This window comes from Dasypus novemcinctus, chromosome 3 (genome assembly GCF_030445035.2).
Source record: "Dasypus novemcinctus isolate mDasNov1 chromosome 3, mDasNov1.1.hap2, whole genome shotgun sequence".
Lineage (NCBI taxonomy): Eukaryota > Metazoa > Chordata > Mammalia > Cingulata > Dasypodidae > Dasypus > Dasypus novemcinctus.
In genome coordinates, this window is record NC_080675.1 from 151,009,877 (window position 1) to 151,024,714 (window position 14,838).

Here is a 14,838-nt window from a genome sequence, read left to right on the forward strand (position 1 = left end):
TCAGCACCGCAGGACTTCCTCTCTGCCCTGCTTTGCATAATCGGCTTCCGGTGGGATTCCACTGGGAGTGATTTGGCACACCTTGGTTTATGCCTCCTTCTTCAGTAATCAGCCCAGGGTAATCACTCCCCCCTTGCAGGGTTGTTGGGAAGCTTGAAAGGAGTGTCTGTGGAAAGTACCTGGCTTGTGGAATGCCTCCACTAGGTGCCAGCTGCTGGGATCCTCCGGGTCCTCCAGGGCAGATCAACTGGAGGTTGCAGGGGATTGTGGAGCTTTGGGGCTGGGATAAGCTTTAGCTTTTATCTCTGTCTGTAGCCAAAACTCTTTGCCTGCCAGGAACAGAAGCCAGTTTAAAGGCATTCTCTAGTAAGGGGCTTCTCTAAGGATATGGAGTCTCAGGTAACCCGATCCCAGCCAGCCCAGGCCAGCCGCAGGGGAGGAGGATGCATTCCCCCTCTCTCCTCTGGGCACAGAGGCTCGGGGCACCAGTCCCTCTCTGCAGAGGGAGTGGCTTCCTGCCCTAAGATGGCAGCCTCAGTTTCCCGCAGCCACTCACTCAGCCCCTGGGTTCGAGTCCAGAGTCCCAAGAGAAACTCTGATTGGTCCAGACTGGGTCAGGTGCCCACCGTTGGCCCAAGCAGCTCGCCAGGACCAGGAGGTAGGGAAGGCCTCTCTTCCAGGCTGTGGGGAGGGGAGCAGAGTCTTTCAGTAGGGGTGTAGGTGGAGCAAAAAACCTGGCTTTCCCTTGGCTGGTGCTTCTCAACCCTGGCTGCAGATAGGAATTGCCAGGGGAACTTTAAATAAATACTGATCGTGAACTTCCATTCCCAGAGGTTCTGGCGTAATTGGCCTGGGGTGCTGCCTTGGTGGCAGGATTTGCACGAGTTCCACGGGTGATTCTAAGTGCAGCTGAGGTACAGACCACTGGTTTAAAGACTTCTGGTGCCTGAGTCCACACTGCAGTTTAGTCTTTTTCAGGCCAGGTGAGAGGTCTGTGGCAGGGGTTCTTAACAACAGGCCCGTGAGCTTGAAATTAAACTCAAAAAACATTATTCTTGTGGGGACGTGTTGATGCAGGTATAATATATTTATTAAATAGTACACAGCATAGTGTGGACTTAGTAAGGAGTCCATGGTTTTCACCTGATTGGCAAAGGGGTCTGTGGAACAAGAGATTAAGAACCCCTGCGCTATGGCTTCAGTCAGGTTTCCCAAGCCAGACCCAAGATAAGACAGTCAAAATCCCGATTCCCAGGCCTGGCTCAGCCCTACTGAAACAGACTCTGTGGGAAAAGCTCTGGTGATTCTTATCACCAAACAAGGTGGGGACACTCTGCGAAATGATACCTTTACCTGCCATCAACACACCTGGCATGCAGTCATGGGGGCAGTCAGCCAAGTGCAGCGAGAACCTCCATGTAAAAAGGGAGAAAGAGAAATAAGCTTTTGGCTTATTTGTCGTCTGCTGAGGCCAACTGGCCTCCTCTGCTTCTCATGAGGGAGGTAAGAGATGAGAGCAGACCCAACTCCCCCAGATCTCCATGCTCAAAGAACAGAACGCACATCTCTTGTTCGGTCTGCTCACAAGGGCCCCCTCTTTTGGAGAGGTGCCTCTCACAACCACCCCCTCTAGCCATGTGCTGTGAATAGGAACGGTCATCTTACGTAACCCACTGCCCTGGACATGGCTTGTTCCAGGCTGTGCCAGTCATTCCCACATCTCCTTGCTGCTGTGATTGGATGATGAACTAGCACCTGCCCCAAGTGCAGGTTATCAGAATTCTTCCCTGGGACCAGAGAATGCCAATATTGGATTTTCACTGGAGCTGAGGCTGGGAAAGTCGAGCCTGGTGGCTACCAAGAGGCAAGGCAGAAGTGCCAGGCCCTCTCCCAAACTGGAAAACCATCTTCTGTGTCTGTCTTTACCTGGAGCTAGAGCTGGAAAGACTCTCAACTCTCCTACCCTCAGCCATCGGCTCCATTCTTATCTTCTTCTCTGCCAAACAAGCTTCTCCCCTCATTTATTAATGTGCACATGGCTTGAGCTTGACCACCCCAAAATGACAACCCTAGATTTCAGCTCCTGCAGCTAACCTACTCTCTATGCTCTGATTTCAAATTCCCATGAGACAGCCTCTGACTGGCTGAGTTCGAGTCAGGTGACCTCACCCTGGCCCAATCGACTGGGGCCAAGGGAGGCCTGCCCTGGAGAAGCTGCTGCCCCTTCCTGGGGAGGGAGAGGGCGCAGAGATCAGCAGGGTGATGGACCTCTGGGAGTCAGGCCTTCTACCCTGGAGGAGCCCCAGAAAGAACCCACACGGGTTCATTGGATCCCAACGCCGTCCCTGGACCCCTGGGATGGGAGGGAGGTAACTTTTGGGCCAATTTAAAAGAAGCCCCACTTTCTCCATGGGGACTTCCCTGGAGAGCTTTGTTCCTCGCAAGTCAAGAAGAGACTGGGGGTCTCGACCAGAGGCCTGGCCGACTCTGCCAGCAGGGCCTCGAGCTGACAGGGAGGGTCGGGCAGCGCTGACCCTCACCCTCAGCCCTGAGGTAGCCGCTGCAGGCCTGCTTTGCATCCTGTCCAGATATTTCCAGTAAATAAACATTGACGCTTTCGATATCATGTTAATTTCACAGGCGGCTGCTCTGCTGACAGTTTCCACACTCCGCCAGCGCCTCTTGCCAGTTTATACTCACAGGCGGACGCCGGCCCAGTTTGCAGGCTGCCTGACGTACAGACATAAAAACAAATGGCTCAGAAAGCCCTGGTGAAGTGACGGGGAGAAGTGGGTATGTAGGTTGGGGAGAAGCAGCCCTGTTCAGGGTCCTGATGTTGGCCAGGGCGGGGAATCAAGGCCCACCGCTTAGGATCCACAGTGGGACCTTGATCAAGTCCCTCTACCTTTCTGGGTAGCAGTTTTTGCATCTGTGGATTGAGGTTAATATTTCAGCATTGCTTCTTTGGGACCCTGAGTGAAGTTCTAGGCAACCCCTGCCTCTTTTTATTTTTAGTCAATTTCATGGAAACATATTCATAAACCAACCCCTGCCTCTTAAAGCGCCTTCTGAAACTTCCCAGAGGAATCCAATCTGAGGGACAGCTATTTCCTGGTTTTGACCTTCAGCACAACCCCTGAAGGACCTTCCGGCAGAGACTTATAGCCATTGTGCAGGTGGAAAGCTGAGCCCTAATGCAGGGCAGTGATTTGCTCCTGGTCACAAGAGACAGGAGCAGAACCAGGCTGTGAACCAGGGTTCCTGCTCCTGCTCCTTCAACAGCCATCAACTGCAGAAGCAGGGTCCTGTGGCTGCAGGGATGGTGGCAGCAGGGACCCTGCCTTGTCCCAAGCCCAGCTAAGCATGCTCCCCTCAGAGCATCCCAGCTTCTTCCTTGCTTGCCTGTCATGAGGCCACATGCATAGTATGGTTCCTTCTTATTCTGAGCTGAGCTGACGTGGCCCTTTCTGGCTAGCCCTATCTTGGCACAGGGGTCCATCTGTGCCCCAGGACCCTCACTGTTAGCCCAAGTTCCCGGGTCTCAGCACCTCCTCTTTTACGGGCAGACTCCTGACACCACACCTCCCCATGCCAACCCGTGCCGGAGGTGGAGATCCATGCTTCCTCCTGGGACTGCTGCTGCCGCTGCTCCCGCACCCTTCGGCCAGCTGGGAAGTAGCATTCGTATCAGTTCGCTGGGTCGTGCAGCACAGCCCCCCACCCCTGAGGGCCCAGGCTGGGGCTAGGTCACACGCAGCTTCAGTGCCCACCCTCTTGTCTGACCCCCGGAATGAAGACCCCAGGGGTGGTGACAGGGGGCAGAGGGAGATATCCCAGCCTCCCAGGTCACTGCCCGGCGAGGCTCAGGGGGCCATCTTCTCTGGGGGCAGGGCTGTGGGCGCCAACACCGCCGCTCACACCCACGCTCGCCTGGCGCCTGCTCCTGCTCAGTAAAGGCTCATTAATGGACTGGAGTGAATTAGCGTCATTAGCGCTGTTACTGGAGGCAGGCAAAGGTCAGTGCTGCCTTCCCGTCCCAGCGCAGCCGGGAGAACTCGAGCAAGGGGTACCCCTCCCCGGGCCTCAGGACCCTCACCCGCTCCCCTTCTCCTACTGACCGAAACGCCCGAGCTCCTGAGGCTGTCACTCAAGGCCTCCTGGCCTGGCTTCGTCCTACCTCCCCTGTCCTCTTGCCTCCACACACACAGATCCGTGTGCTTGCACGCCTGGCAGGATGTGTGTGCCCCCTTCACACGCCAAGCACCGAACTAACTCCATCCTCAAGGCTGCTAAAGTCCTGAGCAGCCTTCCAAACCCTGTGCCGATGTCACCTGCTCCAGGAAGGCTTCCCTGACCTACCCATGCCCCAGCTGGTAGGACAAGTGTTTTGGACAACCCCCCCCTCCCCTGGGGAATTGACTTGGAGGGCTGGTCCCTCTGCGAGCCAAGAAGGGAGCAGGGGTCTGGACCCATCCTTCATCTGCAGTGTCCTTGTGTACTTGGCATCTGCCCTGCCACACACACACACACACACACACACACAAATGCCTTCTCACCTGAGGCCAGGGGCCAGTTCTGTCTCCCCACAGGGCTGGCACCCATAGGTGCTTCCTCAGTTGGGTCTCTAGAGGAGGCCGATGAGGGGTGGTACCAGGCCCCCCTTCTCCAAAGGACTTTTGGCAAGAAGGAGGACATGGCTCCCACCCCCCACCCAGCCCCTGCCTGGCAGCTCCGGAATCACTTAATTTTTACAGATTATCCCACTTTAATTACAACGGCACCATTTCAGCCCATGTAACAGATAATAAATAAATGAGGGAGGGAGAGCACAGAAGCTGCCAATCTCTTGCTGCCACCTTCCAGGGAGCTCAGAGCCTGGACAAAGGCGGTGGGAGGGAAGGCGGCTCCCAGGCTGGAGAGGGCTCCCTCGCGCGGGCTCCGTGGCACTCCCCCGTCTCCTTCTGCCCAAGGGCCACGGCACTGGGGCCTCTCTGGACCACAGGGTCCTTCTCGGCCACACCAAGCAGACAGGAGCTGGCCACCAGGGCTTCTTAACCTTTTGTTCCACAGATCCCTTTATGAGTCAGGTGAAAACCATAGACCCCCTCTAAGTCCGCACTGTACAGTGTATTATTTAATAAATACATCACCCCAGCACCAACACGTCCCCACAAGAATAATGTGGGGTTTTTTTAAAATTTCAATTCAAACTCACAGAGCCCTTGTTAGGATCCCCGGGTCTAGAGCCTCTCCCTTCTCCGGCAACTGGTGAGGGAATTGTCTCCTGATTAAAATTACATTTGCCATTTATTGAGGACCTTTCCGGTGCCAGGCACTTCTGCTCAACCAATACAGCTGATCCTCACAAGGATCCTCGCCATCAGCCATTCTACAGAAGGGGAGACTGAGGCCCAGAAAGATGAGCTTATCCCGGGGCGAGGGAGTGGGTCTGGTTCAAGGTCTGCACACTCCCCTCCGCCACGCTGCCTTCCACAGGAGCGCGCCTGCCCGGCTGCAGGACCAGCACTGCGCCCCTAGTCTGAGCAGGTCTTGGGCTTTTGCTCCGTTCTCTCTGCTGCCCCAGCAAGGGGCTCACATCTCTTTTTTCCTTCCTCTCTGGGCTGTGTTTGGACAAGGTAGAGCCACCAAAATCCATTGCCTTTTCTTCACAGCACATGCTGGATGGATGGGGATGGTCAGAAGGAACTTTATTGCAAGGGACGTAAAAGCTAAGCACAGAGGACCCAATAAGAAATAAAAAATAAAAACACACACACTTTTTTAAAAAGCATGAAATCAGAATCAGGTCCCAGCTTCTAATCCATCAAAGCACCGTGTCCTGCTCAGGCAGGCAGGGCGGGCTGTTGGCTGGGCCAGTTTCTATGGACTCTGGGCTAATTCCTGGGAGAAGAACTGGAGCCAGAAGAATAAATCCTCCAAACCCCAGCCTCCCAGGCCAAGGCTGTTTCCTCCTCCCATCCAGAGCCCTGGATCTTAGAGGAATCTGGGTTTCTCCGGCTCGAAGGGTAAAAGCCCCTCCACCACCCCTAGCTGAGGCGCTGGGCAGCGAGGGTGGGCCGTGCTAGGCTTGGCCTCTGAAAGGGTGGGAGGGGTGCATCGCTCCTGCCTCCGCCCCCGCCCCTGCGCCCAGTCCCATGCTCAGCTGTATGATGGGGTACACGGGAAAGGCACCCTCAGCCCCCCAGGGCAGAGGGGCCGGCGGGAGGACAGTGTCCAGGGCAGGAACCAAAGGCAGCCAGTGTGTGAGGTTTCGGCAATTCATTCTTTCATTCATCAACTGTTTTTTGAACAGCTACTGTGTGCACAGCAATGTCTGTGCTGTTCCAGGCACTGGGGACACAGCAAACAATAGCCCTGACAAAAATTCCTGCCTTTGTGGCTCTTACCCACTAGTATAGGAGTTAGCAACCATTTTCTGTTAAGGGCCAAATAGTTAAATATTTTAGGCTTTGCAGGCTACACAGAGTTGCACATTCTTCTTGTTTGCTAGCAACGCTTTAGGAATGCAGTTACCATTCTTAGCTCATGGGCTGCAAAAAACAAGTTGCTGGCTGACTTTGGCACACAGGCCATAATTTGCTGACCCCTCATCTAGCACAGTGCTGCCTAACAGAAATAAAATGGGAACCACATATGTAATTTTAAATGCCTAGCATCACTTTAAAAAGGTAAAACAAAGCAGGTGAAATTAATTTTAGTAATGTATTTTAAACCAATATAGCCATATTATCACTTCAATGTATCTCCAATATTCAAAAATTTACATTCTTTTTTTGTCCTAAATCTTTGGATTTTATAGCCTATCTCAATTTGGATAAACCCATTTCAAGTGCTCACAGAGTCCTCTGTGGCTAGTGGCCACCACATTGGCCAGCGCAGGCCTAGAGGGACAGACAGACAATGAGCAAGCTGAACAAGTAGAACATACTGGTGTCGAAGGGGTAAGTGCTATGGAGGAAAATAAAGCAGGGAAGGGGAGAGGGAATGCCGGTCCCTAACCCTCTGACTCCTGGGCTGCCCCTAGGTCCAGGCATTTCATTCAGGTCAAGAACCTTGTAATTCCCAGGGAATCAGTTTGCAGCATTGTTGAGTCGTATCAGTGGACAAGAACTGAGAGATGTCATCATGTCTGAGGCCTGCCCAGGGCAGGGACTCTTCCCGGAGAGATGGCAGTGCAGCCTCTACAGCCTTACCACCCCAGGCAGCCTGTTCCTTCTAGCTGGAGTGTCTGATTTCACTCCTCCCTCCTTCTTGACTTTGCACCCAGAGTGATAATTTTAAAAATAAAATATTCTCATGTTACAACCCATCAGTGGCTTCCCACTGCTCTTAAGAGGAAGTCCGAAGTCCTTACCAAGGTCACAGATGCATCAGTCAGGAAGTTTTTGGCTGCAAGTAACAAAACATCCAACTGGTACTCTCTTAGATCCTAAAGAAATGCACTGGCCCACAAACATGAAGTCCAGATGTCGGTGGGCCTCAGGGCTGGTTTGTCCAGCCGCCCAAAGAAGCCACTGCTCCTCACCTCTTATGGGCTGGAATCGGGTCACACACTCATTCCAGAACCAGGCACTGCTAAGGGAATAGAACTGTCGATTGGTCAATTCCCCAAACGGCGGTGCCGGGGAAAGGGTGGGGAGGACATTGTGATGCCTCGTAGTATCGACGCGGGCTTCTCGTGAAGGTTCAGCTCACGCCTCCAGCGCTCGCCCCTCCACGCTGCTATGGTCAGGTCCTCAGCCCTGCCCACAGGTGTGCAACCCCATTCAAAAGAGTCTTTGAAGAGACTATTGGTTAAAATGAGGCCAACTTGGATAGGTGGGCCCTAATCCAATACAAGTAGTGTCCTCATAAGAAGGGGAGATTTGGACACAGACAGACAGCCAGCCAGAGAAGACAACCATGTGGCAGAAGAAGAGACTGAGAAGAATGCTTGCTGCAAGCTACCACCAGAGCCCTGCGACTTCAGAGGGAGCAGCCGTGTCCACACGCTGCTTTAGGACTTGCAGCCTCCAAAGCTGGGAGACAACAGTTTCTTTGTTGCAGGCCACTGGGTTTGTGGTGCTTTGTCACGACAGCGCTCGGAAACTAAGACAGGCGTGCCCCATCTCACACTCCGTGGTCCAGCCTCACGAGGCCAGCCAAGGTGCCCCCTTTGCCTCTGTGTCTTCACACACGCCCTTCCTTGTCCCTGGCACACTTTCCCCACTCTGTGCCTCCAGCCTCGCCTTGTCCTGGCTACTTCCTCTTGTCCTCTAAGCCTCAGACCAGATGGCATCTCCTTAAGAATACATGCTGGTGTGGGGAGCAGATGTGACCCGAGCAGCTGAGCGCCTGCTTCCCCCATGGGAGGTCATGGGTTTGTCCCCAGTACCTCCTAAAAGGCAAAAGAACAGACAACAAGCAAACAAACGAGAGAAACAACTCAGGGGAGCTGATGTGGCTCAGTGATTGAGCGCCGACTTCCCGTATAAGAGGAGCCGGGTTCATTCCCAGGCCCCAGCACACAAAAAAAGAAGAAAGAATGCCATGCCAGGTCCCTGAGACCAGACTGAGGGCACCGTGGGGGACAGGGACCACAACTCACTCTCCTCCGCATGCCTGGCCCAGCGCCTGCACAGAGTAGCTGCTCACTGAATATTTGTTGAGCCTGCTCCGGGTGGTTCTCCTGTGAAGCCATGGTCTGGGGTGAGCCTGGCAGAAAGAGCAGAGTCTCCATGGCAGCCAGGACCTTCCACAGAGCAGTGCCCTCAGGGAAAGGCAGGTCAGGAGACCCTTGTCTCTGACCTTGAGAGTCACCTTGGGCATTGCTGGCACTTCTCTGGGCCCGACCAGGGCCTTGGGATGGTGGCTGGATGGGGCGCCGGGGCCTGGGGCAGGGAAGCGAGCTCGGCACTGTGTGGCCAAGGGCCACCCGCTGCCCCTGCGTTGAAGGCGAGGCCCGTGACGCCTGCCGAGCTCATTCAGAGCCGGGTCTCCTCCGCGGGCAGAGCGCACAGGCTCTAAGAGAGTGGGAGGCAGGGAAAAAGCAGGATTGAAATTCCATCAGGCGCTCGCAGAGCCTGCTCCCGGGAGCCCTCGCGCCTTTGTTCCATTTAATCAATATGTAATTAAACTGAAATCCCAGCTTAAGAATTTCCAGTGGTGTAAGACCAGGTTTTCCGAGGGGCTGGCAGAGCCGAAGCTCCTGGGTCCCCCCAGCCTTTAGCCCCTCACCAGCCTGGCCTGCCCCCGCCCCACCCAGCCTCAAGGTCACCTTCCCCAGCTGGCAGGGCCAGGTGGGTCCCCATTCGAGCCTCCAGGAGGACCCGGAGGGGCGTCGAGGGGTGAGGGGTCAGGAGGAAGGCCGGGCTTGCTGGGCCATCACCCACTGGGCCCCCGGAACACCGGTTAGCTGCATGAGGTGGGGGACCCTGAAGCGGTGAGGGCGTGGCTGAGCTGCACCTCCAGTCTCCCCCCACCGCCGAGCAGCCAGACCAGGTCGCCAAGGCCCCCGGCCGCTGTGCGCTGAGCACTTGCCACGTGCCCGACGCTCTTCAGTCTCTTTTACACGCATTCAACCACTTAATCTTCAAAACAGCCGTGTGGGAGAGGTATTATTATTGGCTCCACTTTCAGATGAGGAACCTGAGGCACAGAGCACCCAGTGTCACCCAGCTAGTCGAGGGTGGAGCTAGAATTCCATCTCCACTAAGGGCCCTGGAGTTGGCACCTCGCGGCTAGGGGCAGCCCCGGGGGGCCCGGGCTCCCGAGATGCCCCACCCCCAGGAGCAGGTGGCACCCACACGTGCCGTCTCCTCTCGGGCCCCCCTCCTCGGGCAGCGCCACACTCGCCAGGACAGCGCCTCACATGTCCCTCCGCCAGCCCCAGGACTTGCTCTCAGGAAAGACTCATCCTGGGGCTCACACAGCAAACACTGACGAGGCCCCGTCCTCCTGCACGCCCAGGGCTGAGTTCAAGACCCTCCGAAACCCCTGCGCTCAGGCCAGCGCTGGCCAAGAGAAGTAGAAGGGGCCCCACACACGCGAGCCCCACACGTAATCCGAGCTTTCTCGTCCGCAGTGAAAAAAAGCTACAGGCGAAATGTATTTAGGAATGTGTTACTCAACCCAATGAATCTAAAATGCTATCCTTTCAACATGTAATTAATATTACAAATTATTAATGAGATATTTTACACTTTTTTAATCATGCTAAGCCTCTGAAATCTGGCGGGTATTTTCCACTTGCAACCCATCTTTATTCAGATGGGCCACACGTGGCCAGTGGTTCCGGCAGGGGCCAGCACAGCGGGTTTATTGGACTTACCCTGGCCAGCTAACAGGGAGGTGAAGAAGGCCCACCCCCGCCCCAGTGACTGCCACACTGAGACTTGGGGTCTCCTGGAGAAGGCAAGAGAATCAAGCCAGGGCCAGCACTGTCCCCCCAGAGGGGTGGAGAGCAGCTAGAAGGTGTCCCCAGAGCCAGGTCCATCTCACTCCACCTGTGCATTCCCCTTGGGTGGCTTGGCAGGCGGAGAGAGCCACACAAGGGAAGCGAGTGGAGTCATCCTGCGGCAAATGCATGCTGCCATCATCTCCCTTAGAGAGAGACCACAGCCCCCCAGGCAGCTCCCCAGTGGGCCTGGGCCTGGCCCAGTGAAGAAGGGAGATGGTCCTGTCCCGTCAGAAAGCAGATACCATCTTTCCCAAGTAAACTGGGACTTTGCCTTCAGAAATGTTGGAAGTTCAAAGCTGATGCCATAAATATCTTATGATAACTCCCCATCCTCTGACCTGTTTCTTTGGCATGCCCTTGACACACACTATCTTGACTTTGACCTTGATGACCTGATATAATCTGGTAAAACTCTGTGGCTGCTCATATTCCAGCTCCTACATAGCACTAGACCTGCCTCCTCCTTCCTGGGCTCGCCACCCCCATACCACAACCCGCTGCCCACCCTCCCAGGCCAGATACAGAACATCTTGGCCTTTAGTCTTTGATCTTTAGTGAGTCCCGATTCCTTAGGGTAGGAAGGTTCCTGGAAATCTTGTAAAAAACCTTGATGTTGGGAAGCGGACTTGGCCCAGTGGTTAGGGCGACTGCCTACCACATGGGAGGTCCGCGGTTCAAACCCCGGGCCTCCTTGACCCATGTGGAGCTGGCCCATGCTCAGTGCTGATGCGCGCAAGGAGTGCCCTGCCACGCAGGGGTGTCCCCGTGTAGGGGAGACCCACGCGCAAGGAGTGTGCCCCGTAAGGAGAGCCGCCCAGCGCGAAAGAAAGTTCAACCTGCCCAGGAATGGCATCGCACACACGGAGAGCTGACACAGCAAGATGACGCAACAAAAAGAAACACAGATTCCCATGCTGCTGACAACAACAGAAGCGGAAAAAGAAGAACACGCAGCGAATAGACACAGAAAACATACACCTGGGGTGGGGGGGAAGGGGAGAGAAATAAAACAATAAATCTTTAAAAAAAATAGTAAATAAAAAAAAAAACCTTGATGTTTAGGCAGAGCCACTCTAGAGCACCCAAGCACCTTCCAGTTCGCCCAGGGCTCAGGAGAGTGAGGCCCTTCTGTCAGCCTCCCAGAAGCGTCTGGCAACCTGGCCGCCTGGCTCCAAGGGAAGGGGGCATGCCGGAGGACAGCCCTCGTGACCTGGCCTGCTCCCTGTGCAGTCCAGCCTCCTCCGCCAAGTTCTGGGGCCATGAAGGAATACTTTGCCAAAATCTGGATCAGAAGCCCTCCAGGGAGCTGTCTGGAACTTGGGTGACCAGCCCAAGATGGCCTCAGCCCTGAGTGACGGGTGGTGAGGACCCTGTGAGGCTGGGCGCAGGTCTGGAGAGGCCGAGGCTGGGAGGCAGCCCAGACAAAGGGGCAAGGTGGGCTCCCCTACCCCAGACTTATGTAGGAAATCAACGGCAGAGTGAAGACAAGAGCAGGTCCTGGCTGGAGACACAGACGTGGGGGTTAAGGGTAAAAGGCTGCAGCTGGTCAGAGGCTGGGAGGCTCAAGTGTGGAGAGGCTGGGTGTCCTCTCTCCTCCTGGTCTTTCTTGGACATGGACATGGACATTCCAGGTGGGACTGGTCCAAGGATCCAGCCCCAGAGCCCCTGAACCACCCGCTGGGACTTTGACCATGCAGGAGGCTGGGCTGGACACAGGTTCAATAGCCAGGGGATGCAGGTGGTGGCAGACTGGCCAGGCCACTTCAATCTCTGGCCAAAACACCAGTGGAGATGGTGAAACAGCCTTAGAATCCAAGAAGAGTCCTTCGAAAAGGGTGCTAGCAACCAGAATCTTGCTCGGAGCAGAGGCAGTGCTCAGTACACTCACTGCGAATCCAAACCTGTAGGCGATGGGAGCCAGTGCTAGTGCGTGAGCAGGGGAGTGGCCGGAAGGCGAGTCCGGCGAGCAGTGTGTGCAGAATGGATGGGTCAGAAACCGTGACAATGGCCCTGCTCAAAACGACCAGCCCCAGGCTGAGCTGCCTGGCCTGGGCCATCCTAGGCTGGGCAGGGCAGAGGGCGCCAGCCAGCCCGGGGCTCGGGTGGGCGGCTGTCCAGATCTGTCCTCCTCGACTGGAGCCCGAGAAAGCTGCATCGGGGCCAAAATGAACCTGCTTCCTGGGACGTCCCTGCAGACAGCTCCCCTCCTGGCCTCCCTCCCTTCTGGTTCCCACCAGCCTTTAAGGATGATCTACCAGCTGTGCGTGGAGAAAGGGCAAGCTGAGATGGAAGAGAGGGCTAAGGAAACGTGACTCCGGTTCAGCTCCCCCGAGGGACAGGCGAGAGCGGCGGCTGGCTCCAGGGTTTGACTGTCGTGGTGATTAAAGTCCTCCCCAGCCTCCTCCCCCAGGCCCGCCAGGCCTCACGCCAAAGCCCGCTCCTCCTTGCTCAGGACCCTCCTTGGCAGGGGGTGGCAAAGGCTACGATCCTCCTGCCACAAAGGGGTGGGGCGGCCCCAGGTCCTGCCTGCTGACCCAGCCCAGCCCGCTCTGCCCGGCACCCTGGCTCCCAGCTCTTAACCCGTGGCTCTGGCTCCCTTGCAGCTGCCTACACCTCTGCTTTTCCCAGGGCAGACAGGAGGGGAGGAGTGTGGGGCAAAAGAGGGAATGTTGGGATTTGGGGGCTGGCGGAGGTCTGGGAGCAGCATCTCTCAGAGCCACAGGGCCTTAGCACGTCAGTGTCCAGGTAGGGGCGGGGATGGGAGGGGTACACAGCTGGAAACCAGGCCCTGTCCAGGGAGCTCTAAACCTCGGCTCAGAGAGTGCCCAAACTGCAGTCATTCAGGGCCCATCCGCCTCACAATTTTTGCCAAATCTCCACGCTGTCTGTATTGACTCCAAATATTCTTTGTCTTCTCACTTTATTTATAGAGATACATTTACTTTAAAAGAACACTTTCTCTTAGTTCCTTAAAAGAAAACCCAGTCACAATTTTCATAGAAGTAAGGTAAATGTAAAACTAAATACAATGAAATCAATAAAAACAAAACAACATCCTAAAGTATTGAGTAGACACAGAAGCTGGAGTCCCTGAGCCTGAGTTCTGTCATCTTTGGTTTAAGAAAACATCCATAAGAATTAGAAGTTTTGAAGGCATACTAGTATGAACGAGAGCATTTCTCATTGATTTTTTAACTTCTTATTTTGAAATAATTTCAGACTTACAGGAAAGTTACAAACAAAATACAAAATTAATACAGAGAACTCCAATATACCCACTACCCCGATACCCACGTTTACCAACTTCTAACATTTTCATTTTGCCACATTTGTTACATCATTCTATATCCCTATCTTCCTATTTTCTAAACATTTGAGAGTAGATTATCCACATCACAATCCTTTATGATTTAATCCTTCCACATGTATTTCCTAAGAAAAAGGATAGTCACTTAAGTAACCACATTAAGTACAAGGATCAAGTTCAAGAAATTTAACTTAGGTATACAGCACACAGTCTGTTTTACAGTTTTGGCAATTGTTCTAATAATGTCTGTCTGGGCATTTTCTCCTTCACTGATGTTTTTAGAAGCCTTGAAGCTAATTGAAAGCAGAATACCTTTCTTCCTACACAATGATTCAATGGCCAAGTGCAGTGGTCTTATATGGCCAAAGTCATCTTCCCATACCACACATCATCCTCTGGTCCAGCCATCGGCTCTCACCAAAGTTAGTGCCACAGCCTCCTTGTCATCTCCCTGCTTCCATCCCTGCCTCTTTCCACAGGGCTGCCAGAGTGATGCTGTGAAAACACAAGTCAGAGCCTGTTATCTTCCCCCCAGAGTCCTGAATGGCTCCTTGCTCACCAGGGTAAAAGCCTAAGTCCACCATGACCTCGAGATCATCCTTACTTCTCCAACCCCTTCCTTCTCCTAACATCTCACCCGCCCCCTCCACTCCCCAGCCTCTCCAGCTGGCATGGCCCCACCTCAGGGCCTGGGTACTTGCTTTTCCTCCTCCTGAGTCCCTTGCTCCGGGATCTACCTGACTTCCTCCCTCATCTCCTTCAGGTCTTTGCTCCATTGCCACCTTCTCGGGGCAGCCGTCCCACGTCACTCAGTCTAAAATCGCAGCCCTCTGGGCCCTGCGTCACCACCACTGACACGCCCTCATCTCTCTCCCTGCTTGTGTTTCTCCTCGCGTTCCTCAGTCTCTAACATACCACATGTTTTCAGTGATTTGTCTGGTTTATTGGCTGTGGCTGCACTAGATCACAAGCTCCATGAAGCCAGAATTTTGTCTGTTTTAGTGACTGTTGTGCCCCAGTGCCTTGAAAGTGTTCAGTAAATCGTTGCTGAAGGAAAGGATGAATCTTATTC